This window comes from Dasypus novemcinctus, chromosome 3 (assembly GCF_030445035.2).
Source record: "Dasypus novemcinctus isolate mDasNov1 chromosome 3, mDasNov1.1.hap2, whole genome shotgun sequence".
Taxonomy (NCBI): domain Eukaryota; kingdom Metazoa; phylum Chordata; class Mammalia; order Cingulata; family Dasypodidae; genus Dasypus; species Dasypus novemcinctus.
The window spans coordinates 62,703,764-62,731,499 of NC_080675.1; the positions used below are offsets into that span (position 1 = coordinate 62,703,764).

General features: G+C 41.2%; 1 pseudogene; it reads right to left on the reverse strand.

The window, feature by feature from the left end:
• On the reverse strand, positions 1 to 26,966 carry LOC101431358 (protein Jumonji-like; annotated as a pseudogene).
• Between the last annotated feature and the right edge of the window lie 770 nt (positions 26,967 to 27,736).

A 27,736-nucleotide genomic window follows, 5' to 3' on the forward strand; every position in this document is an offset into this window, starting at 1 on the left:
TTAGATTCGAAATGTAGGGCTACTGCAAAACCGAGAACGAGCTCCAATCAGCAGGTAGGCCTTTTTTGGAAAAATGAAAACAGAATTACTCCACCATGGTTTCTGCATTCACAGAACTCAAGCGTTTACTGGGGAAAAATGTCTCCCAGGTGAAAGAGACAGATAGGGAGTCAAAGGGAAGTCTGAGAGCAGCCTCAGAGAAGCAGAAATCATAATACTATCCACAGGAGAGGAAAGGAGGTGGGCTGGTGCTTTGAAAGCACAGGGATATCGTTATTTTTATAATCAAAGAGAGAGCAGATGCTGAAGAGAAACATTTCCTATTAATAAGAAGTCTGAAATCACTGAGGAGTTGACAGGAGCTGAGAGGCTGCCTCCTTTGAAAAACTTTCCTGGCAAAGGAATTCCCTTCTATTTGTGCAGCACATTACAGTTTACCAAGTGCTTCTTCATCTATTACTTATTTTGACCCTCACCTCAGTGCTGTGAAGTATGGAATTATCAACAAGTTTTGGCAAATAAGGAAGTAAGTTTTGGAAGAAAAGGTCTTAATTCAAAGTTCTATGACCAGTTAAATAGAGCTGGGGCCAAACTCAAGTCTTAGCCCTGCTAAGCTTTGCCCTCATCATCCTGCCAAGAGGAAAAACAGGGTCATCAGGAAGGAATAAAAAATTTGAGCAAGAACTTACAGAGCTGCCTTGGAAACGTTGGACATCTTGGAAAGTTTCTAGGGAGTCTATTAATGTATTGACTTTGGAAATTTTCTTAAAACCCAGTTAAGACTGAATTCACTGGAACATCTCATTAATTTACATTCAGGTGAGCAGAAAAGGCAACTCTGAATACAAAGAGTTTGCATTATCTGATAATCCTTGTTTTAGCAGCAGAAGACTAAAGCATTAATTCTTGATTAAAAAAGTAGGCTGAGAATTTGCCTTTGCTCTTTCTCTCCAAGGAAATGTCTGTTTTCGCTCTCTCCTTAACAGGAGCACTTTGCATTTGTCTAGCGTTACTGAGTTTCTACTGGTAGTGCGCCCTGCAGTAACAGGGCCACCTCAGAGAGTTTAGGAATCTAAAATTTTGAAACTGAGTTTTCTGTAGTCCATGACATTTATTTCTGTTTTTCCATATAAGCTTGCTGACATTGGTGTTCTCCAGTTTGCATCTTTTGATGCCCTTAATACACACAGGTAACTCCATTTCCAATCTGTTGCCTCTTGGTCATAGTCCCTATTCTTCAACCAAAGCATCGATATCTAGAATTTCATTGCCTTCCCATATTACTAGTTATTTATTGCTATTTAACAAATTATCCCAAATTCGACATCTTAAAACAACAAACATTTATTACCTAATAGTTTCTGAGGGTTAGGAATCCAGACACTGGGTGTCTCTCATGAGGTTGCATTCTGTGGGCCAGGGTTACCATCCCCTAAAAGACTGGAGGATACCCTTCCAAACTCTCCTGCAGTGGCTGTTGGCAGAGAGCTTTAGCTCCTAGCCTTGTGAGCCTTTCCATGGGGCTCCTCATGACATGGCTCCTTCCAGGAGAGACAGGGCGAAGGAAGTGCGAACACTCAAGATGGAAACCACCTAATCTTGGAAGTGACATCCCATCACTTCTGCCTTATCCTTTACCATAGAAGTGATAAGTCTAATCCACACTCATACAGAGGGAAAATTAGACTTTACCTTTAGAGGGCAAGAAGAGTAGGAGGTTTTACAATTATGTGCTAAACACTGTGCTAGGCTTTAGAGAATTTAATAAGGCCTCTGAACTTATTAAAATTTCAGTGTAGTGTCCATGGTAATTTCTTCTATCTTCTTTCTATTCTTTTTTGTCCAGGGGTGCATTACTGTGACCCAATCCCAGAAACCCACCTATTCTCTAATCCCTTGCTAATGGCAGCTGGTAGCCTGACATAGTAGCTGGAAATATTAACTCAATATGAAGTTGCAGGGACTGGGAAAAAATTGAGACCTTTTTTTAAAAATTAGGAATGTCTGAGGTTCTTTGAAAACCGATGGTTTTGTAACATCATCACCATGATCACCATTATCACCATTCTCTCTGGCCCATTTTCTGCTCAGATTTACTGAGCAATTACTATGTTCCAGGCACTGTTCTAATTGCTCTGCTTGTACTATCAACAACTCAGTGAGATTGGTACTGATTTAGGCCAGGTTCCCTAGAAGCTGAGCCAGCAATAGACATTTGTGGGCAAACAATATATAAAGACAATGCTTTTAGGAGACTTTGGTAAGGGGTAAGGGAATCAGGAAAAAAAAAGAAGTAGCTATGCAGAGTTGGGCGTAGTCTCTGTCTAATCCCACTGCAAGTTCTGGGGTATAAATTGTACCATGGTCTATCCCATTCTTGAAGATGGGAAAAAGGCTTTTGTATCCCTGTTCCAGTTAGTCATTACTTAAAAGACAAGGTAAGGGACCTCCTACTCTTTCCATTTTACAGAGGAAGAATTTGAGGCACAGAAAGGTTGAATAATTTGCTCACAGTCACACAGCCATAAAGTGATGGAACTGGGTTTGTACCTCAGGCATTCTGGCTCAGTATATTTTTATATTGCATTAAAATTTTATTAGAGGGAAGCAGATGTGGCTCAAGTGATAGGATTTCTGCTTACCATGTGGGAGGACCTGGTTCTATCTCTGGGGCTTCCTGGTGAAAAAGAAGAAGAGAAAGCGTGCCTGCACGGTGAGTAGAGTGCCTGTATGGTGAGCCGAGTGCCCATGTGGTGAGTCAGTGCCCGCTCAAGTGAGTCACGCAGCAAGATGATGACGCATCAAAAGAGAGACAAGGGGAGAGTCAAGGTGAAGCGCAGCAGAGACCAGGAACTGGTGGCACAATTGACAGGGAACCTCTCTCCACGTTAGGGATCCCCGGGATGGAATCCTGGTGAATCCTAGGGGAGAAAAGATGAGAAAAGAAGACAAAAAGAGAAATAGATACAGAAGATCACACAGCGAATGGAGAAAGACAGCAAAAATAGGCTGGGGATTGGGCGTGGGGGAGGGGAGAATAAATAAATCTTAAAAAATTTTTAAGAGAATTTGTGGGTTTACAGAACAAACATACATAAAATACAGGATTCCCATTTACTACCTCACCATCTCGCGTTGTTGTGGAACATTTGTTACAATTGATGGTAGCACTTTTTTTATAATTGTCCTTTTATTTTTTTAAGGTGGTAATCAGCATTTACTGTGAGATTCTATGATCTAGGTACTGTGTGAAGCAATTTACATGAATTTCCTCATTTAAGACACCCAGTACACAGGCCTTTAGAATATGTCCTATTATTATTTTCTATTATTTTTTTGAATTAGTTTGTAGGTTTTCAGAAAAATCATATAAAAAATACAGCATTCCAAAATATCCCCCTATTGTTGGCACTTTGCCTTAGTGTGGCACCTTTGTTACAACTGAGAAAGAGTATTAAGAACAATGCTATTAACTATCATCCATAGTTTACACTAGGTGTATCCCCCCCCTTTATCACCCTATTATTATTATTATTATTATTTGAGGTACTGGGGACTGGGGATTGGACCCAGCATTTCATATGTGGGAGGCTGGCACTCAACCACTGAGCCACATTGGCTTCCCTGAGTGGTTTTTTGGTTTGCTTTGCTTGTTGTTTGTTTTTGTTTTTTTTCCAGGAGTCACTGGAAACTGAAACTGGGACCTGCCATGTGGGAGGCAGGAGCTCAACCACTCGAGCCATATCTGCTCCCCACCCTATTATTAACATCCGGTATTAGTGTTGGACATTTGTTATAATTCATGAAAGAATATTCTTATACTTGTATGTTAACTATTGCCCATCTTCAATAGGGTCACTCTGTTATAAACTCCTATGTTTTTTCTTTTAATTTTTACTCTAGTAACATATATGACCTAAACTTTCCCATTTCAGCTACATTCACTTATATACTTCAGTGCTTTAACTACACTCACAACAATGTGCCACCATCACCACCATCCATTTCCAAACTTTTAAAATCAAACTAAATAGTAATTCCGTATAGAGTAAGCATCAACTCCCCATTCTCTACCCCCAATCTATCCCATGCTAAACTATACTGTAGATTCTAACTCTACGAATTTGCTTATTATGATTAGTTCATATCAGTGAGATCATATAATACTTGTCCTTTTGAGTCTGATTTATTTCATCCAGCATAATGTCCTCAAGGTTCATCCATGTTGTTGCATGCATCAGGACTTCATTCTTTTTTTTACAGCTGAATAATATTCCGTTGTATGTCTATACTATGTTTTATTATCCATTCATTGGTTGATGGACATTTGAGTTTCCATCTTGTGGCAATTGTGAATAATGCTGCTATAAACATCAATGTGTAAATATCTGTTCGATTTCCTGCTTTTAATTCTTCTTGGTGTATACCTAGTAACAGGATTGCTGGGTCATATGGTAATTCTAGACTTAGCTTCCTGAAGACCTGCCAAAACATCTTCTACAGCAGCTGCACCATTTTACCTTCCCACCAGCAATGAATGTGTGTTCCTATGTCTCCACATCCTCTCCAACACTCCACGTTTTTTTTTTTTAATGGTAGCCATTCCAGTAGGTGTGAAATGATAGCTCATTGTGATTTTGATTTGCATTTCCCTAATAGCTAGTGATGTTGAGTGTCTCTTTTCATGTGCTTTTAAGCCTTTTGTATTTCCTCTTTGGAGAAATGTCTTTTCAAGTCTTTTGTGCATTTTTAAATTGGATTTTTAAAAATTGTTGAGTTGTAGGATTTCTTCATATACTCTGGATAGTAAACCCTTTTCAGATAGCTGGTTTCCAAATATTTTCTCCTATTGAGAAGGTTGTTTATTCATTTTCATGACAATGTCCCATGATGCACAAAAGTTTTCAATTTTAAGGAGGTCCCATTTATCTATTTTTTCTTTTGTTGCTTGCACTTTGGGTGTAAAGTCTAAGAAGCCATTGCTTAACACAAGATCCTGAAGATGCTTCCCTACATTTTCTTCTTGTTTTTTGATCCATTTTAAGTTAATTTTTGTATATGGTGTGAGATGGGGTTCTCTTTCATTCTTTTGCATATGAATGTCCAATTCTCCCAGCACTATTTGTTGAAGAGACTATTGTTTCCTTGGGAGCCTTGTCAAAAATCAAATGGCCATACATGTGAGGGTTTATTTTTGAGCTCTCAATTTGATTCCATTTGTCAATATATCTTTCCTTGTGCCAGTACCATGATGTTTTGACCACTGTAGCTTTGCAATATGCTTTAAAGTCAGGAAGTGTGAGTCCTCCAACTTCATTCTTCTTTTTCAAGATGGTTTTGGGTGTTCAGGGTACATTACCCTTCCAAATAAAATTTTTCCTTAAATCAGTTTTATTGATACATATTAATAAAGCATACAATTCATCCAAAGTGTAAAATCAATGTTATTTGGTATAACCACATCACTGTGCTTTCATTACTTGAATCATTAGTTGAACATTTTCATTATTTCAATAATAATGATAATACAAGCAAGAAAATTATTCTTCTCTCAATCTTTCTATATTTACCCTGCTGTACACAGCTGCCATTTCTGGTTATTTATGCACATTTATTTATTTAATTCTAATCAGTTTTATTGAAATATGTCCACAAACCATACAGTCTATCCAAAGTGTATAATCTACAGCTTTTATTATAATCACAATGTTGTGCATTCATCACCACAAAAAAATTTTAGAAAAATTTTATTACTCCAAAAAGAAAACTCCACACCTCTTAGCAGTCACCTCTCAATCCCTCTATCCTTCCCCCACCCTACATAACCACTAATGTAATTTCATCTTTAGAAATTGATTTATATTTTATATAAATGGAATTATGAACTATGTAATACTTTGTGTCTGGGTTCTTTCATTTAATATATAATGTATTTTTTGGTCTGATATTAACATCTTGTAGTATTAACACACATTTGTTTCAAAGGAAAATAGTTTCAAAGGAAAATAGTCTTATATATAAAGTTTTACCCATATTCATATTTCACTTGAGGTTTTACTATGCTATAAAATCCCATGTTACATTTTTTTTAGCTTTCCATTTAGTAATATACATGACCTTAGAATTTCTCTTTAAACCACTGTTGAACCCACATAATAGTATTGCTAGTTAAAAACATTATGTTGTACTTTCATCTTTTATATTCATTTGAAAGTTCAACACACTTCTTTTTTCTTTTTACCAGAGCTGCACAATTTAATATTCAGCTTTCCATTCTCTAACTCATTCTATTTTCTGGTGACCCATATTCAGTTATTAACTCCATGAAATTACACAATATATTTAGTTCATAGTAGCGCAAACATACAGAATTTGTCTTTTTGTGTCTGGCTTGCTTCACTCAACATAATGTCCTCCAGATTCATCATTGTTTTCAAATGCTTTATGACTTCATTTCTTCTGACAGCTGCATAATATTCTATCATGCGAATACATCACAGTTTGTTTATCTATTCATCGGTTGATAGACACCTGAGTTGTTTCCATCTCTTAGCAATCATGAATAACATCACTGTGAACATTGGTGTGCAGATGTCTGTTTGTGTCACTGATCTCAGTTCTTCTGGGCGCATATGCAGTAGTGGTAATTACTGAGACACGTGGCAAGTCTATATCCAACTTCTTTAAGAATTGACAAACAGTCAGTCCTCCACAGTGACTGAACCATTCTGCATTCCTACCAACAGTGAATAAGTGTCTCTATATCTCCACATCCTCTCCAACACTTGTAGTTCTCTGTCTTTTTAATAGTGGCCACTCTGATAGGTTTGAAATGATATCTCCTTGTAGTTTTGATTTGCATTTTCCTAATTTGTAGTGACAGTGAACATTTTTCATATGTATATGTATTTTTGCCATTTGTATTTCTTCTTTGGACAAATGTCTATTCAAGTATTTTCCACCTTTTTAATCCCATAGTTTGTCTTTTTATTGCTGAGTTGTATGATCTCTTTATATATCATTGATAATAAACCCATATTGGATATGTGATTGCCAAATATTTTCTCTAATTGAGTCGGTTGCCTTCTCACCTTTTTGACAAAGCTCCGTGAGGTGCAAAAGTGTTTAATTTTGAGGAGGTCCAATTTATCTATTTTTTTCTTTTGTTGCTTGTACATTGGATGTAAGGTCCAAGAAACCACCATCTACTATAAGGTCTTGAAGCTGCTTCCCTACATTATCTTCTTGTGGTTTTATGGTCCTGGCTTTTATATTTAGGTGCTTGAACCATTTTGAGTTGATTCTTGTATAAGGAGTGAGATAGGGGTCCTCTTTCATTCTTTTAGTTATAGCTATCCAGTTCTCCCAACACCATTTGTTGAAGAAACCATTTTATTCCTTTAACATGGTCTTGGTAGGTTTGTAAAAAACCATATATGTGAGGGTTTATTTCTGGATTCTCAATTCTGTTCCACTGATTGATGTATCTATCTTTATGCCACTACCATGCTGTTTTGACCACTGTAGCTTTGTAATAAATTTTGAGGTCAGGCAGTGAAATTGTTCCCACGTCTCTCTTCTCTTTTAGAATGCTTTTGATTATTCGGGTGCTATTTTCTTTCCAAATGAATTTGGTAATTGCCTTTTCTATTTCTGTGAAGTAGGCTGTTGGGATTTTGATTGGTATTGCATTGAATCTGTAAATCAGTTTTGGTAGGATTGACATCTTCATCTTGAAGATATTTAGTCTTCTAATCCATAAACACGGAATATCTTTCCATTTGTTTAGGGGTTCTTTGATTTCTTTTAGCAATGTTTTATACTTTTCTGGGTCCAAGTCCTTTATATCCTTGGTTAAATTTTATTCCTATATATTAGATTTTTTTTTTCTTTTTTGCTATTGTAAATGGATTTTTTTCTTGTATTCCTCCTCAGCTTACTCAGTACTGGTAGTACAAAAACTACTGATTTTTGTGTGTTGATCTTGTATCTTGCCACATTGCTGAGTTAGTGTAATACTATTGTAACTTTGTTGTAGATTTCTGGGATTTTCTGTATATAGGATAATGTCATTTGCAAATAAGGTTTTACTTTTTCCTTTCCAATTTGGATGCCTTTTACTTATTTTTCTTACCTAACTGCTCTGTCTAGAACTTCAAGTACAATGTTGAATAACAGTGGTGACAATGGGTATCCTGTCTTGTTCCAGATTTCAGTGGGTAAGTGTTCAGACTTTCACCATTGAGTGTGATGTTAGGTGTGGGTTTTTCATGTATGCTCTTTATCATGTTGAGAAAGTTTCCTTCTATTCCTATTTTTCCAGTTGTTTTTTCTTTCTTTCTTTTTAATCAAGAAAGGATGCTGGATTTGGTCAATTGTCTTTTCTGTATTAATGGAAATGATCATGTGTTTTTTCCCTTCATTTTGGTAATGTGGTGTATTGTATTAATTGACTTTCTTATTCTAAAACCCACTTGATCATGGTGTATAATTCTTTTAATATGCTGTTGGATTTGTTTTGTAAGTATTTTGTGGCGGATCTTTGCATTTATATTCATAAGAGACACTGGTAGTAATTATTTCTGACTTTGGTATTACAGTAATTTTGGCCTCAAAGAATAAGTTAGGTAATTTTACCTCTTCTTCAATTTTTTTCAAAGAGTTTGGGCAGGATTGTTATTAATTCTTCTTGGAATGATTGGTAGAATTAACCTTTGAAACCGTCTGGCCCTCACTTTTCTTTGTTGAGAGATTTTTTTAAAAAAAGATTTTTATTTATTTATTTCTCTCCCCTTCCCCCCCCCCCCCCACCCCGCTTGTCTTTTCTGTGTCTATTTGCTGCGTCCACTTCTTTGTCTGCTTCTGTTGTTGTCAGCGGCACGGGTATCTGTGTTTCTTTTTGTTGTGTCATCTTGCTGTGTCAGCTCTCTGTGTGTACAGCACCATTCCTGGGCAGGCTGCACTTTCTTTCGCACTGGGCAGCTCTCCTTACCGGGCACGCTCCTTGTGCGTGGGGCTCCTCTACGCGGAGGACACCCCTGCGTGGCGCGGCACTCCTGCGTGCATCAACACTATGCATGGGCCAGCTTGTTGGGAGATTTTTGATGATTGATTCCATCTCTTTACTTGTTATTGTTCTGTTGAGGTCTTCTCTTTTTGCTAGAGTTAGTGTATGTTGTTGTGTATAGGAATTTGACCATTTCATCCAGGTTGTCTAACTTGTTGGCATATAGTTTTTAATAGTATCCTTTTATGAACCTTTTTATTTCTGTGGGGACAGTAGTAATATCCCTCCTCTAATTTCTGACTTTAGCCATTTGTATTTGTATTTTATATCCTTTTTTCTTTGCCAATATAGCTAAGGGTTTTGTCAATTTTATTAATCTTTTCAAAGAACAAACTTTTGGTTTTGCTAATTTTCTCTATTTTTTAATTTCTCAGTTTTATTTATTTTTGCTTTAATCTTTGTTATCTCTTCTTCTGCTTTCTTTGGGATTAGTTTGCTTTTCTTTTTCTAGTTCCTCCATGTGTGCAGTTTTGTTTTTGTTTTTTTCTCTTTCTTCTTTTTTTTAAAGATTTATTTTATTTATTTACCCCCCCCATTGTTTGTGCTCATTGTCTGCTCTCTGTGTCTGTTTGTTGTGTGCTCTCTGTGTCTGCTCATCATCTCTTTAGGAGGTGTTGGGAGCAAACATAGGATCTCTCATGTGGGAGCGACGTAATCAATCACTTGAGCCACCTCAGCTCCCTGGTTTGTTGGGTCTCTCATTGTCTTTCTACTTTGTGTCTCTTTATTGCATCATCTTGCTGCATCAGCTCACCGTGCCTGCCTGTTATGCCAGCTCACTGTCTTGCTGGTCTTCTCCAGGAGGCACTGGGAACTGAATGTGGAATGTCCCATGTGGTAGGCAGGAATTCGGTTGCTTGAGCCACATTTACTTCCCCCTTCTTTTTTAATATAAGCATTTAGGGCTATAAATTTCCCTTTCAGCACTGACTTTGCTGAATCCTATGTTTTGTTTTGTTTTTAAGAAGGTATCAGAGATTGAACCCAGGACCTCGTGCATGGGAAGCTGGCACTCAACCACTAGCTACCTCTGCTCCCCAATGAGAGTTGGCTTTATTCATTTTTTTTTTAGAAGGTAGCAGGGATCAAGCCTGGTATCTTGTACATGGGAAGAAGATGCCCAACCACTTGAGCTACATCTGCTCCCTGAATCCTGTAAGTTCTATTTATTTTTTTATCCCCCTCCCCCATTGTCTGCTCTCTGTGTCCATTTGCTGTGTATTCTTCTGTGTCTGCTTGTATTCCAGGAACCAATCCTGGGACCTTCTGGAGTAGGAGAGAGGTGGTCATTCTCCTGTACTACCTCAGCTCCCTGATCTGCTGTGTCTCTTATTTTCTTTCCTCTGTGTCTGTTTTTGTTGCCTCATCTTGCTGTGCCAGCTCTCCACATGGGCCAGCACTCCTGTGCAGAGCAGCACTCCTTTGTGGGGCAGTACTCTGCTCAGACCAGCACTCCGTGAGGACCAGTTCACCACATGAGCCAGTGTGTCTGGGCATCAAACCCTGGACCTTCTATATGGTAGGTGGGAGCCCAACAGCTTGAGCTACATCCACTTCCCTTGTAAGTTTTTTATATGTTGCATTCTCGTTTTCCATTTGTCTCCAGAGATTTACTAATTTCCCTTGCAATTTCTTCTTTGATCCACTGATTGCTTAAGAGTGTTACTTAACTTGCATATATTTGTGAATTTTCCAGTTCTTTGATTGTTATTGATTTCCACCTTCATTCCATTACGGTCAGAGAAGATGTTGTGTATAACTTCAGTCTTTTATAATTTATTGTCATACCAGCTGTGTGGGATCAAAACCCCCTCTCAATTGAGAGGTGGCGTGAGTATCACCACCCCAGGGTCCAAAGGATGGAGAAATAAAATATGGATTAGAGTGGACTTACTGGTATTCTAATAAAGAATTTTTGTGACTCTAGAAATGGAAGAAATTATATAATTGAATGGAGACAGTGGCCACTGAAGTTGCTGAAGGCAGGGAGAGAGCAAAGGAAGTGTGATATGGGAGCATTTTTGGGACTTGGAGTTGTCCTGAATGATACTGCAGGGACAGATGCAGGACATTATATATCCTGCCATAACACACTGAATGAACTGGGAGAGAGTATAAACTACAATGTAACTGTAATCCATGCTGTGTAGCAGTGCTTCAAAATGTATTCATCAAATGCAATGAATGTACCACACTAATGAAAGAAGTTGTTGATGTGGGAAAAGTGGGTGGTGTAGGAGTGGGCATATGGGAAACTCATATGTATATATCTATATATAATATAGATATATAAAGATTTATTTTTATTTCTCTCCTGTCCCCCCCGCCCCATTGTCTGCTCTCTGTGTCCATTCACTGTGTGTTCTTCTGTGTCTGCTTGCACTTTCAGTGGGACCGGGAAATTGCATCTCTCCTTGCGTAATCTTACTGCATCAGCTCTCTGTGTGTGTGTGGTGCCACTCCTGGGTGGGATATGCTTTTTTTTTTCACGCAACGTGGCTCTCCTTGCAGGGAGCACTCCTTGCGCATGGGGCACCCCCATGTGGGGGCACCCTTGTGTGGCACAGCACTCCTTGCACGCGGCAGCTCTATGCATGGGCCAGCTCACCACACAAGTCAGGGGGCCCTGGGTCATGAACCCTGGACCCTCCAATATGGTAGGCAGACACTCTAGCAGTTGAGCCACGTCCACTTCCCTCCTATATATATATATATATTTTTTTTTCAATTTCTCTCCCTTTCCCCCTCCTGCAGTTGTCTGTGTCTATTTGCTGTATGTTCCTCTTTGTCCGCTTCTGTTGTCAGCTGCATGGGAATCTGTGTTTCTTTTTGTTGCATCATCTTGTTGTGTCAGCTCTCCGTGTGTGTGGCACCATTCCTGGGCAGACTGAACTTTCTTTTGCGCTGGGCGGCTCTCCTTACGGGGCACACTCCTTGCCTGTGGGGCCTCCCTACACGGGGACACCCCTTCATGGCAGGGCACTCCTTGTGCGCATCAGCACTGTATGTGGGCCAGCTCCACACAGGTCAAGAAGGCCCGGTGTTTGGACCGCGGACCTCCCAATATGCATCTTTTAAAATAAATAAAACTATATTAAAAAATATACCAAAAAAATGTATTGACAGTTGTTTTGTGACCCAACATGTGGTCTATCCTGGAGAATGATCCATATGCACTTGATGAGAATGTATATTCTGCTGTTTTGGAGTGCAATATTCTGTGTCTGTTAGGTCTACTACATTTATAAGATTATTCAAGTTCCTTCTGTCTAGATGATCTATTGATGAGAATGGTGTATCGAAGTCTCTATTATTGTAGAGGGGTCTATTTCTCCTTTGTTTTCTCACTGTTTGCTTCAAACATTCTGGGGCACTGTGGTTAGGTACATAAATACTTATGATTATTTCTTCTTGGTGGTTTGCCCCTTTTATTAGTAAATAGTGTCTTTTTAATTTCTTAGCTTTTCACTTAAACTCTATTTTGTCAGATATTTGTATAGCTACCCCAGCTCTCTTTTGGTTACTATTTGCAAGAAATATCTTTTTCCATCCTTTCACTTCCAATCACTTTGTGTCTTTGCATTTAAGGTGAGTCTCTTGTAAACAACGTATAGTCGAATTAGTTTTCTTTTTTAAATCCATCTGCCAATCTGTGTTATTTGAGTGGGGAGTTTATCCATTAACATTCAGTGTTATTATTGTAAAGACAGTACTTCAGTCATTTTTGTCCTTTGGTTTTTATATATCACTTTATATTTTCCACTTTCATTATCAGGAAACAATTGTTCAATTGTATTCTGACTTTTATAGGAATTAAAGAGTACAGTTGTATATTGAAGGTGCAGCACTATTAGGTTTTGCATTTACCCTTTTAGTTACCCTTATGGATAATCTTCTTTTCTTCATACTACTCTAAGTTACTCTCTGCAGTCTTTTCCTTCCTACCTGCAGAACTCCCTTTAGGAATTCTTGAAGGGCAGGACTTTTGTTGTCAAAATCTCTCAGTTTCTGTTTATCTGTGAATATTTTAAACTTTCTCTCATTTTTGAAGGCCAGTGTTGCTGGATAAATAACTTTTGGTTGGCAATTTTTCTATTTCAATATGTTGAATATGTCATACTACTACCTTCTTGCCTCCGTGGTTACTGATGAGAAATAGGTACTTAGTCTTACTAAGGAGCTCTTGAATGTGATGAATCTCTTTTCTCTTGCTGCTCCCAGAATTCTCTCCTTATCTTTGGTATTTGGCATTCTTATTAGTATGTGTCTCAGTAAGTCTATTAGGACTTACTCCATTTGGAGTACATTGTGCTTATTGGACATGTCTATTTATGTCTTTCATAAGAATTGGGAAATTTTCAGTCATTTTTCCTGAAGTATTCTTTCTGCCCTTTTTCCCTTCTCTTCTCTGGGACACCCATTTTGCATATGTTGTGTGTCCTGTAGTGTCACTCAAATCCCTGAAGCACTGCTCAATATTTTCTATTCTTTTTCTCTATCTGTTCTTTTGTCTGATTTTGATTGTCCGGTCTTCTAGGTTGCTGCTTCTTTCTTCTATTTCAAATCTGTTAAAATCTGCTGGTATATGCCTCTAGTGTATTGTGTGTGTATGTGTGTGAAAACATCATTTCCCTTTTTTTATTCCACACATACTGTACATACAACTAGAGAAGGGCAACAGCGACTCTATTATTATTATTTTTATTGTTTTTCAGTGATGTAAGCAGTACTTATAAATATTACAAGGAAACTCTGTAAGCATTCAATCTGATGAAGAACCTGAAATGTAAGAATTTCTTTCATCTTGTCTTTTCATTTCCCCTCTCCATCCCTCCTGCCAAGAAAAAGGCTTAAGTATTGAAAACAATTTACAATATGTACAAAATGTACAAAATATGTACAATATGTACAAAAGGGATGGGATTTCTTTTTTTCCCTAATTTTCTTTTTGTTAAAACATGGAGAGAAAAAATAGGCAAGATGAGTCCAAATGCATTTTTACTTTCAAAAAGAATTTGCAGGGAAACGGACTTGGCCCAGTGGTTAGGGCATCCATCTACCACATGGGAGGTCCACGGTTCAAACCCTGGGCCTCCTTGACCCGTGTGGAGCAGGTCCACATGCAGTGCTGATGCGTGCAAGGAGTGCCGTGCCACGCAGGAGTGTCCTCCGCATAGGGGAGCCCCACGCGCAAGGAGTGCGCCCCGTAAAGAGAGCTGCCCAGCGTGAAACAAAGTGCAGCCTGCCTAGGAATGGCACCGCACACACGGAGAGCTGACTCAACAAAAAGAGACACAGATTCCCGTGCTGCTGACAACAACAGAAGCGGATAAAGAAACAAGATGCACCAAATAGACACAGAGAACAGACAACGGGGGGGGGGGGGGGAATAAATAAATAAATCTGTAAAAAAAAAAAAAAATTTTGCAGACCTTCCAGTGCCTCTAAATGTGATTATAAATGAAACAAATTTAAAAAGAAGATCAATGCTGACTTGTGATGGTGTAAAACAATTGCAGTGAGATGAAGATGGAATGTTAGAAAGACTGTACATCTATGACAAAGAAACACGTTTGACTTCAATCACTTTTTCATTTTTTTTTCTTAAGGATGCTATTGAAGGTTGTTTTTTTTTCGTGATAAAATAGCCAACAGTACCAAAAAATAACATGATGAGTTTCCTAATGAAATCAAGCACAGTTTTCCCTCATGTGACCCCACCAAGGCAGGCAGTCTTTTTCTTCCTTCTTTCTCTTATCCTTTTTTCCTTAAACAGATGTACAGTGATGTGATGGTAAGAGAACATAGTCACTCAAATCTCTGCATTTGGCCTATTTAGGAAACACCTTACTCCAGCTCTCCTAAGTGCCCAAAGCACCAGAATGGGGGCTGTCTGGTTTTAAAAATTACAAACTCATCGTGACAAAAGAAAAGACAGCCAAAGTAAAACCATTTCTTTTCAAGTTGTTTTATGTGTGTGTGTGTCTTCTATTCCCTTTCCTGTCTAGAAAATCTGCTCCCCTGACTGATGGTTTTCTAGTTTTTTCTCCAAAGTGCATCCTCTTCAAAAGTGGGTTAAAAAGCAACCCCCCCCCCCCAATAGTTACAAAACCTAAAACAAACAAAAAGGCTTTTTTTGGTCACTGTGGTGATACAAATTAAAATAACCCCTCAGGGGTTTAAAACAGTGAATGTAAAGCAGTTTAACAAATCTGACTGCACAATCTAGGCATTCTAAGTACAAAAAAAGTTCAACAGTTAAATGCTGAAACAAAAATTAGTTCTCTAAAACCAGAAGAAAATCTTTAGTGCCAGTGCAAAGATAGTTTGTATCCTAAAGTATTCCAAACCAGAATGTATATATATCTCGATAGTAAGAGTTGGCATCTTCATGATGAGCCTGAAGCACTTTTGGATGAACTGAAGGATGAAAGCCAGGATGGTGACATGCCTACCAGCACTCTCTTTTGGGCCCTCATTTTTGGTGTAGGTTTACCGAGACAGTTTTCAATGCTGCTGGTTGTTTTTTTTTTAAGATTTATTTTTTATTTTATTTCTCTCCCCTTCCCCGCTCTCCCCCCCCCCCCCCACCGCATTGTCTGCTCTTTGTGTCCATTTGCTGTGTATTCTCCTGTGTCCGCTTGTATTCTTGTCAGTGGCACCAGGAATCTGTGTCTCTTTTTTGTTGCGTCATTTTGCTGCGTCAGCTCTTCATGTGTGTGGCAGCGCCACTCCTGGGCAGGCTGTGCTTTTTTGGCATAGGGTGGTCTCCTTGCAGGGCGCACTCCTTGAACGTGGGGCTCCCCTATGTAGGGGACACACCTGTGTGGCACAGTACTCCTTGTACGTGGCAGCACTGCGCATGGGACAGCTCATCACACAGGTCAAAAGGCTCTGGGTTTGAACACTGGACCTCCCATATGGTAGGTGGATGCTCTATCAGTCGAGCCAAATCCACTTCCCAATGCTGCCATTTTTACCAGATATTTTGCCACAGATCTGATTGACCAGACTGATAATTTGTTCCTCATCTTAGTTGTACATCAATTTCAGCCTTCAGCAGGATTTCTGCTTCTTCACATTCCTCAGAGCACACTGCAGGCAGAACACAACACATTCATTCTCCTATACAACCATGGGCAGCACATGTGTTGGCAGACCTGACATCTCTTCTCCTATGTGTTCAACTGGAGCCATTTTCGAGGACTTTCCTTTCCATCAACCACTATACTACTGCTATCGTGGCTGCTGTAGCAGGTTGAGGAATGGAGGCAGGCCTTGAAAGCCTGCTTCTGCTGCTGCAGCTCTGTATCCTTGAGTTCATCCCGAAGGGTGGAGATTGTACTGAGAGTAAGGCCATTTTCCTTTTCTGTTTCTGCTTGTACAATTTGGTAGAGTAACTTCTCCATGGAGAATGGCTTACTTATTTGGTGACACTTCATTTCCTTGGTGGTCTCAAAGTCCATGCTTATCCACTGGATGGCAGCAAAGTGCACAGTTTCAGCGACTTTGTAGCCACAACACACTGGACACAAAGGATCCTGGGAAGCAGTCGATGAACTGACTGCTCTGCTGCTTGGTCCCATGCACCTTGATTCCTTCCTGGCACAGCATTTCTGGGGAAATCATGATGTTGCTTTTCAGCACTCCAGCCTCGGGGTGCTATTGGATTGCAGCAGGTGTGGACCACATCGTCCAGCTTGTTCTCTCCTCAGCAGGAATGCATTCAGTACCAGTGTGTTAATATGTGGAAGGTGATTATGATCTTGAGACCAGTATGATGTAGACCAGACCATGCCAATATTTAGCCAGGGAACAGTCACTCCAGGCACAGCACTGAGGTAATGCAGGATGGATCATGTGTTATTGGGGAGCACTGTGAGGTTTCATCCATGCCTTGAAAATGATTCTGATTTTCCCACCGGGAATCTGCTTTCATGAGTGTTGGTGCCTATTTTCCCACAGTTGATTGCCACATGACCATGACAGTCTTTCTCTTTTACTAACCTCCAGTACTCTGCTCAATTTCAGCTGATCCAGGTTTCTTACTGAAGCACATGCTCATGTTATTTCTTGTTGCTTGATAAAAAGTTGTTAAAGAAATGGATCTTGAAATTGTATCACTGTTGTAGAGATGGTGGCCACGGGAGTTGCTTAGGGCAGGGAGAGGGAGGAAGTGGTGAGTGTGATATTGGGGCATTTTCGGGACTTGGAATTGTCCTGAATGATATTGCAGGGACAGATGCAGGACATTGTATATCCTGCCATAACCCACTGGATGGACTGGGGGAAAGTGTGAACTACAATGTAAACTATGGTCCATGTGGTGTGGCAGTGCTCTAGGGTGCATTCACCAAATGCAATGAATGTGCCTTACTAATGAAAGGGGATGTTGATGGGGGGGAGGGAGGGAGTGGGTATATGGGAAGCTCTTATATTTTTTAATGTAACATTTTGTGTAATCTTTATCTTAAAAAAAAAGTCAATTAAAAAATAAAAGAAACAGATCTTCCTTTATATGTGCCCTTTGGGAAGTCACTGGGGACACTTTTATTCTCCTCCTCTTCCTTTTCCTGAACAAAGGAGTTGCCGCCTGCTCATCTTGAGCCCGCCTGGCCCACCTCCTAGAGCTTGCTTCAGAAGCCATTCCTGTGGGCCAGCCATGGATGAGCCTGTTCTTGGGCTCCAAGCAGTGAAGGGAGTGTAACTTGTGGCCATCCTCCGTGTGGCCCTCCAGGGGCCCCTTCAGTTTCTCCAGGCTCTCTTTCTCCATCAGCACCTCCTTCTTCAGCCGCCAGTGCTCCTCAGGGGAGAGGGAGTCATAGGACAGCGGGTGCTGGCAGTAGGTCTCCTGGAGCTTGCCAGCCAGTCCTGGGCAATTTTGGGGATGCTTAGCATGACTGCTAGTTTGTTCCATTTTTGGGGGTTGGTCATTTGCTGCATGCTGCCTAGCTCCTTAATCAGCGGGATGAAGCAGACCAGGTCGAGCTCACAGCCTTCTAAGAGCTGGAGCTTGTCCATAGTTATGCCTAAGATTTGCGGCGTTTCCTGATGCAGGCCAGTCGCTGCACACTGGGGCCCCGGTGCCCGCCCGGCTTGTGGATGTGCTGAACCTGCGCCACGAGGCGCACGCCTGGGCTGGCACTCGGGCCTCCAGTCCTCAGAGGGGTCACCTGCACGTCGGGTACTTCCCTACCAGAGCACGGACGGACTCGATGCCTTGGAAACCCTTGGCGGACAGCCTGAGGACAGGGATCTTGTCCACGGCTGCCCAGCCTGACCTGCCGCTCCCCGTTTAGCGCTTTCCCGACGGGTGGTGTGGCTCGTGCAAGGGCTCGGTTTGTGGTAGGACGATTTTCACAGGAGGTGCTTGCCACGTGGCCGTGTGCTTGCCTGCCTGGCGCGCCCTTCCCAGCCGCGGCCCTCTTTGGCCTTCTCCTTCCAGACTCCTCTCTGGCACGTCCTTTCTCACGTGTTGGTTCAGCAGAGGCTGCTGCCACAGCCCCCTTTTTGCTGGGGGCTTCAGAAGAGCAGGCCACCCCATTTTCCCTCCGGATTGGGGCGGGGGGTGGGGCGCGGCTGCGGCCCCCCCCCCCCCCTCCGCCTCTTGCAGTCTCACAATTCCGCAGCCCCTCCCTCAGCGGCCCCGCCACCCCTTCAGCGCTGCCTTTGGGTTCACCTTGCTGCTGGCCTTGGCAGGCGGGTGGACCTGGACGCCGCCCCGAGGGACAGCGCCTGTTGGCGTCCCTTGCTTGTCTAAGTCGGATGCAGAGAGCGGTGGTGGTGCTGAGCAGCGAGTGCCTTGGTGGAGGAGCCCGTGGACGGTCCGCTGGGGTGGCTCACGGAAGCCTGCTCCCTCCAGCCGTCAACCTGGTGATCTCTGTGCTTCTCCTTCCCGGCACTGGCCTCTTTGTGAGATTTTGAACAGGCTCTTTCTCCTGAGATGACCTGCTGCAGCCATCGAAAAAGAGCCCATTGGGAACACGCTTGTGCGTTTCTCCCTTCCTGGGGGTTGGCTGGCATGAAGATGAAGTACTGCCGGTGGCTGTTTTGACGCCTTCTGCCTCATCAGCTTCCTCTTCCACGCCCTCCTCATCCTGAGAGTTTCCGAAATATACCATGCTGTTGGGTGGCGAAGACGAACCTCGAAGGGGGAGAAAGGAGAGAAAATCTTCTCTTAGCTTGCTATTAGAGGAGTCAGAAATTTGAATAATTGGAGGGTATAGCAATGGCTCCACTCTCCTTACTGGAACTGTCCCGGGACCATTCCGCTGAGGTTGAGCAAACTTCCTTTGTGCTTGCATTCTGGACCATTCACTATTTTAAGGCTCCCAGCAAGTCCTTCATCATTCTGCCTCTTCTGAACATTCTTGAATTCCTTCAGAGACAAAGGACTTTATGTACCACCCCTTTCTTCTGACCATGGAATCCCATCACTGTCATCATATTTCTTCTGGACAATGTTCCTCATGGGTCTTTCCTTGCTTATTCTGAGATCCAAATGCTATTTTGCAAAAGGCGACAATTCCTTCATGAATTTAAAGCCTTCAGAAGTTTGCAATTATATATATACATACATACATACATATATATATGTGTATATATGTGTTTTAGGTGTTGTTGTTGGTAGTTGATCTTGTAATCTGACTTTTCTTCCTCTTCTCCCAAAACCAAATTTGCCTTGAAATAAATCTGAAATTGGGAAGGAAGAAGAAAAAGAAAAGAGCCAAAGAAGCAAGCAAACAAACAGAAAGTTCACTTTTGTAAAACACTCATAGCGGAAAATTTCTACCCCAGACATAGCACATTCACTCCCTGCCTTTTCCTCCAAAACGACATAAGCGAAATGTGAGGGTAGTTACATCTTGGAAGAGAAAAGGGAAAGATAAATAAAAAATGTTGGAAGTCACGTTTGTGCTGCAGCAGCAGTGAGAGCAGAAGAGCCAACTCCCTGTAGTGTATTTTTAATCTCTGTGATTGTGTCTTTCATCCCCATAATTTCTGTGTTTCTTTTTATATTTTCAAATTCTTCTTTATGCTCACACATTGTCTTCTTGGTGGTGATGAACTCTTTGACACAGAGGTATGGAGATTTAACATTAGTGGCAGGGAATTGCAATAAATATAAAGAATACTGTGGGTAAGTTACATGAAATTTAGGTAATTTTTCTGCTTGCCATCTGTTGGGTCTGGCCCAGGGTCACAACTGAAATGTCTACAGAGTTCCAGGCAGGTAACATAATTTGGTGATGTGAGCAAGGTAAAAGAAAAATGGTCTCTTAATTCATGAGCTTTTGATACAAAAACACTTTGTGTGCATATTAAAATACATAGGAATACTTTTCACTTCCACAAGGAAAAAGTTTTCTTCCATTTTCAGGAAAGTATCTGCCCTCCTGGTATATTTTGTTTTCTCACTTTGACAGAAACATAAACACAGAAAAATACTTTTCTATTATAAGAATAACACCTTAAAGGCCCGAGGCTTCTTGGCAACTCAAGGGTGACCTCAATTTTAGGTATATATGAGAAGGTTGTAAGGCCTGAGGAAAACTGGAGAGTGTGCCTCTGTAAAGGGGTGGCCCTACTCAGCTTTATCTGGGTGTTGCACTATAGGAAACAGGTCTGGTGTTGCTAGATCTTGCAATTTTTCAAGAGAAGTCAGAAATCTATATTTTTAACATGATATTTCCTGCTTTGAAAACGCTTGGAAACATATTATCTCTGATTTGAAAGCATATATATACAAACATTACATGGGCCAAACAAACCTTGTCATGATGCTGGCTTTGGCCCGTGGGATCACGGTGTGTGACTTTTGGTCTAGCTTCTGTCTGCATACTAAATCTTGTGTATTTCTTTATACCAGGGTCTTTTGAGCTGGAGACACAACCTGAAGTTAATTACTAAGAATTTTCTCAAACCTAAACTCTGCCGCATATTTGTTGTTTCTGCCTTACATCTACTCTTCACCCTTCTCCGTCCTAATCTGTGTACTGACTGGTATGTGCTGCATTAATGGGTTTTCTATCTGATTTGCTATTGGGCTTGGTGAATGGGAGGACAGATAGGAGGTGGGAAGGAGGAAGGAGAGTACGTTCTCAAAATAAATTACTCTATGGCCGCCTAGTGAAGACTATACTTTCTGGATCATGACTTTTGCTATCACTGGGGAAATCATGAATCGAGCAACATTTCAACCTGCCACCTAAAGAGTTACAGCTACAGCTCAGCAGCCAGAGTCCTTGATCAGTCTTTTGGTTCTAACTATTGTCAGAAATGGGAGTTTGCTTGTCATTGATTTATCCTCCCCAAGACTGTCACATCAGAAGCAGGACTTTATATCTCATTGGCTTCACTGTCTCTAGCTTTTTCAGAATAGTAAAATATATACAACAACAGCAGTTCCTGGCTTCCACCCACCCCCCTCCCCCAGTTAGCAATTTTAGATGAGTAGAAGTTTCCTTTAACTTTTAAAGCAGAACTTGTGGTTCACAAACACACTTGGCCTTTGTCTTCATTTGCACATTTCCCAATGTAAGCTAATCACAAACAGAGAGCTTTGGCAATATTCCATACGATTAAACATAAGAACAGCCCTTTAATATTTCCTTTAATATAGATGTGAAATTCCACCTGCTTTCTCTCCTTTTGGTAATCTCCAATCTCTTGATTCCTCTCTTCTCCCAAGTCTGTCAGCCCTTTCCTAATTTTATTTCTTTCCCTTTCCAGATGAGATTTCATGGTGTAGTCATCCTTCAATCTCTCTCTTGCTTCCAACCTTAATCTCCTTGTTCTTTTGTCATCTGCTACACATATCTTCTTCATTTCCAAGGTCCTCCTGTTATTGTAATTGGTGTCCAGGTTCTTGACTTCGTCAAAAGAATTCAGGGCAAGCCACAAATTAATCAGGCAAGCAGAGAATTTATTGAGGGTGGAGTAAGAGAACAGAGATACACCTTTAGAGTGTAAGGTGGGCATTCTCAAGGGAGAGAAATGTGAAGTTCTGCCCTGGGGTCCTGTTTTCTGGCAGGGGGTGGGGTGTGGGGGAGCAGTACTAGACTTCAGGGTCTGTGCTGATTGGCAAATTTGAGACAAAGTAGGGAAGCTCTGTTGGGTGATCTGATTCTCACAGGGGGATGGGATGTTGCTTGGTGGTGATTGGCTCCTGGCTTTTGCTCCCATGAGGGGCTTATGAAAATAGGTGGTGGGTAGTGTGGGAATATCCTGTTTTTCTTCCATTTTTTGCTGGGTGGACTTTGCAAGCTGCATTTCTATGACTTGTTTATACAGTCAGTGGTCATACACTGCCAGTGTTGTTTCTGCAGCTGATGGGTGAATAGTATAAACTGCATTCTCATCACATCAGCAGGCATAAGCTATAACTTATTTGTGAACATCAGCAGGCATCAGTTGCCTTCTTTTTTTTTTTTAAGATTTATTTTTTATGTATTTCTTTACCCTGTGTCCATTTGCTGTGTGTTCTTCTGTGTCCGCTTGGATTCTTGTCAGCGGCACCGGGAATCTGTGTCTCTTTTTGTTGCATCATTTTGCTGCATCAGCTCTGCATGTGTGTGGCTCTACACTGCGCTTTCTTTGCGCAGGGCGGCTCTCCTTACTGGGTGTACTCCTTGCGTGTGGGGCTCCCCTACGCGGGGGGACACCCCTGTGTGGCAGGGCACTCCTTGTGTGCATTAGCACTGTGCATGGGCCAGCTCGCCACATGGGTCAGAAGGCCCTGGGTTTGAACCCTGAACCTCCCATGTGCTAGGTGGATGCTCTATCCATTGAGCTAAATCTGCTTCCCACCAGCTGCCTTCTGATAACCTGCCTATGTGGGTTCAGCAGGATGCTGCTTTAGTTTTTTTCTACTGGGTGGTGTTTGTGTGGGAATTTATTAAATTTTCTGCCTCTCCTCTGTAGGTCCCTATTCTATCATAGCTCATTCCTTCTCCAAAACTTGAGATCCTGAGAAATGCTGGAGGAAGTCACACAACATACATGTGTGCAGGTGCAGATGTAGGTTTACAGCATTCACTGTCAACTGAGCGACAATCTGTTAATGTTTCTTTCAACACTCTTCTACTCTTCCTGGGTCCCCATGTCCACTCCAGCTACCTCACTTTCTATAAACAACTTAGTCACTATTTTACAAACAAAACACAAACCACAGTAGTTTTCCCACATACACACTTGCTTGTATCAGCACCAGCCTTTACCTCCAGTCACCATAGCCTGATGATGAGTCTCCCCTAGCCAAGGCTAATCTGTGAGCTGAAGTGTTTCCTTTCCAGTCAACTCAAGGACTTTATTCTGTCAATTTGCCCTTCCATTTTCTGTATTTTTCTCTTCTTCTTCATTGAATTCTTCCCTGCAAAATAGAAACACTCTAAAATCTTCCCCATTTGAAAACAATGTCAACAAAAAACACCTCTTGGTGAACCAGTTCCTCTTCTAGATATTCTCCTTCCCACCTGTAGCTCTGTCCTTCCCTCCAGTCAGGCTTCTTGAAAGTGCTGTTTATGCTTCCTCACCTTCCATTTAATTGTAAGCCTCAGTGTTCTACTTTCTGCCCCTATCTTGAAAAGGTTACCAATGACTTCCCAGTTGTTAAAAATCCAATAGGCATGTTTCAGTTGATATTTTATTTGATCTTTATGGGACATTTGACCTTTTGATCACTCCATTCTTAAAATTCTTCCCTTAATTTCCTTGCTTCTCTTCTTGTGGTTAAGCTATCTGTCTTGTTGTTCCCTCCTTGTTGTTCCTTCTCAATTTCCTCTAATTAGTCCTTAAATATTGGTTTTCCCCAGGGTCTTTTTACATTCTTTTTTCATATCTTCTCTTTGACAGTTTCATCTATACTTATAACTTTAGTCATCACTTATGTGCTAATTCCCAAATCTATATGTTGAGCTTAGACTGTGATCCTGAACTCTAGGCTTGTATATTAAACATATTCTTGATTATATATTCCAAAGGTACATTAAAAACACTTACAAAATTAAACTGAACTCATTATCTCTCTTTCCAGCCAGCTGTCTCTAGCTCACCTCCTTGGAATTGCTACCACTCTTTATTCAGTGACGGACACTAGTAAAACCCAAATTTTCTGAGAAATCTGAGGATCAATCTAAATTCTTCTTTTTCCTTTGCTTCTACTCCTCCAATTAATCAGGCTTATTATATAAGGCTCTGGTACTTATTATCTCTCCATATTCATTGCTCTCCTCTCTTAAGTTCAATCCTTCTTCATTTTCCCTTTAGAAGGAGAAGTATAAACCTGTGTGATTTGCCTCATGTGTGACTGCCAGGCCTGATCAAAGCTCCAGGACTCTCTGCTGGGTGGCTGCCCCATGCTAAAGCACAGCCTCCTAGGTTCCCAAGAAACTATCCAAAGAAGGTTTCCCATTTTGGCAAAAGTTCCTTGTTCAGTTTATTCAGATATCACTGAGGCCAATACAACTGCAGAACAGAAGAAATCTGGCTCCATTGTTGGTAAAACCCAATTTCCCAGAGGTAGGTCCAACTGGAGTCTGCCTGGCAGAATTAACCCAGATTTTCACCCTTTTGTTGTTTTCCTCTATCTTACCAGTGAGGGAAACAGCTTTGAATTTAAACTCATGAATACAATTTCCTTACTGTTATTTTTTTCCTCAGTGCCTCAAATCGTTTCCCACTTCCCATCTTCCCTTCAGCTGTCAGAGTGATCTTTTCTATATTTAACCTGGTGCTTTTCCTTCTATCTCTCTCAGGCAGTACTTGAAGGACATAAAGGGGAATTGTGAGCTATTGGGTCTGTGCGGAGTGTAATGTGTAGTTCCTCCTGTTCAAACTATAGGGCTCTGTACTACCAGCATTCCTCATTCCATTAGGCAAAGCTTTAAGTTTTCTTGTGTTTCAGCTGAAGCACTTAAAAAAAAAAAATTTCTCAAAGCAGATTGTGCATTCCACCAAGCTCCCCTCACTTTGTGCAAATCTCTCCTGCACCCCAGCAAGCACTGTGTTGTCATTGTTCTTTGCTTGTTTTACTGCTGCATGGTAAACTCCTTCAAGGCAGGGATTTGCCTCTTTTTCTTCTGTCCCCAGTGCCAAGTATATACTAGGTGCATTATTAGAACTTGTTGAACGGAAACTGGCTTCCTCTCCCAATTGGATGTACCACCATGCACCTGGTCTGCTAGATTAGATGTTCAAACTTCCCTTTTCTTCATTTCCCAAGTCCAAGAAGCAAACAAGCCTTGTTTTCCCCCTCTCCTTTTAAAATAGCCTGGAATTCATTCACTATTGTACATTCTATTAGTACCATCCTTATCCAGGTGAGGTAGATTATTTGATTAAACACTACTGCTTGAGTGACTGTTACATGCCAGGTGCTGATTCTACTCCAGGGATTTTTAAATCTGGAGTTCAGGAACTCCCTAGAGAGTCTTAGGGATGATCTTTGAAGGTCTGTGTCTCCTTTGAAATATTATGCAACTGACTCAGTATAGGCATTTTTTTTTTCCTGGCTAAAAGTTCTACCTTTCTACTAGCTTTCAAGAGATCTGTGTTCCCCTTGCTGGTCTTCTCATCTCCAAACTCTTCCCATCCCAACGTAAGTGTACCTGGGCCAGAATCCCCCTCTTGAAGGACCATTCTTGTTATGCCAGCCTCCAGTTCAAACTTGCCTGTCTCCTTAGCAGGACATCTTTAATCTGGCTCCATCTTACTTTTGCAGTCTTATTATACATTCCCATCTTGTCCTGTACACTTTGCTGTAGGCAGCCTAACCTCTTCTGTCATAGATCTGTATCTCCTCTTAGATAAACCAAGGTAGGAGTCCTTGACCTGGGCAGGGATTCTAGGAGACCTGTCTTGGGATTGTTGGCACTAGGGAGGAGTGAAGGGTTCTCACTGGAACACTCTGGAGACTGGCAAGGAAGGGGCAGAAGGTTGAAAAAGCTGGGCACATGTTAAATGTACCTAATGGATACTTGTTCAACCTTGAAGAGGTAGAATTTTAAAGCAGGGGAATCATGAAATGTGGGCTCTGGAAGAGAGACCCTAGATATTTAATGATTTGTGTATTAGTCCAAGTTCTCTAGGGAAATAGAACTGACAAGAGATATTTGTAATTAGGATGAGATTTTATAAGATTGTCTCATATGACCATAGGGATGAACCAGTCCAAATTCTGTAGGGCAGGCTGCAAGCCAGACACTCAGATGAAGGTCCTTGATGAGTTCCCCAGGAAACGCTGGCTGCTTGAGGTAGAGATGGGAAATCTTTCCACGAATGCTGAAGTCACTTCTCCTTTTAAGACTTTCAAATGATTGGATAAGACATCTCTCATTGCTGAAGGCAATCTCCTCAGCTGATTGTAGATGTAATCACCACTGATAATTAAAGTCCATGGTATGTCCCTGCTGTGTGTGATGGTTATGCTAATGTGTCACCTCGGCCAGGTAATTGTGCCAGTTGTTTGGTCAAGCAAGCACTGGGCTAACTGTAATACAAGGGCATTTATGGACTTTAGTAACCATTGACTTTACTGCAGCATTAGCAATGAGTGATGCTTTATCCAATCAGAATGCCTTAAAAGGGGAAGTGATTTCAGCATTGAGTGAGAATTTCCTAGCTCACTTTGGATAGCCAGTGTCTCCCAGAACTCATCAAGAACCTTCATTGAACTTTCATTGGAGCCCCTGGTTGCAGCCTGCCTGTGGAACCTGGACTTGTGCACCTCCGCGGTCATGTGAGAGACTTGTATAAAATCGCATACTATTGAGAGATATCTCTTGTTGGTTCTCTTTCCCTAGAGAACCCTGACTAATACACTGTACAATTAGCCCAGTGCTTGCTTGACTGAATAACTGGGTACCATTACCTGGCCAAGTTGGCACATTAGTCTGACCATTACGATCTGGTTAAACAGCTAAGGAGAAGGAAAAGGGGTACTGATGTGGCTGATATTTTGAGCCAGTCTGCTCTTAGAGGGTGGTAGGAGGACTAGCGGGCTCATGGTATGGTTAGTGAGGGAGCAGCTGCTGAGGACAGGGGGAGAACAGAGAACATGGGGCACTATTCCAGGTCAGCATCAAGGAGACCTGCAGAAAAGTAGTTGGTCAATCAACTAATATTTTTGGAATAGCTACTACCCTCTGGCAGAACTCCATGCATAGGTCTAGGTTTCAGGAGGTTGATTTTAGTCACAAGGAGACTAATGGCAAGGAGTTGGTGGTAGAGGGATTAGACACTGGGAAGATTATCAAGGCAGAGTCACATTTACAGGGGCCCAAGGTAGGAATCTCATCACAGAATAGGACAAGAGTCCAGCTGTACTTCTCAACCTGGGAAATATGAGCAGAACAGGACTGGCAGCAAGGCAAGACTCCCTGCCTTAACCATAAGGAAGAAATCTTAATGGTAGAATTTCAGGCACTGTGGAAGATAATAGTAACAGTTCACCTTTATTGAGCACTTACTATATGCCGGGCACTGTTCAAAGCACTTCATGTGTATATTATCTCATGTAATCCTCTCAACAATCCTGTGAAGTCAGAACTACTATTACCCTCACTTCATATAGATGAGGAAACTGAGGAGTGGAATGATTAAGGAATAACTTGTTCAAGGTCATACACATGTTTTTTAGTGAGGGAACTGGGGTTTGAACCTGAACTAGCC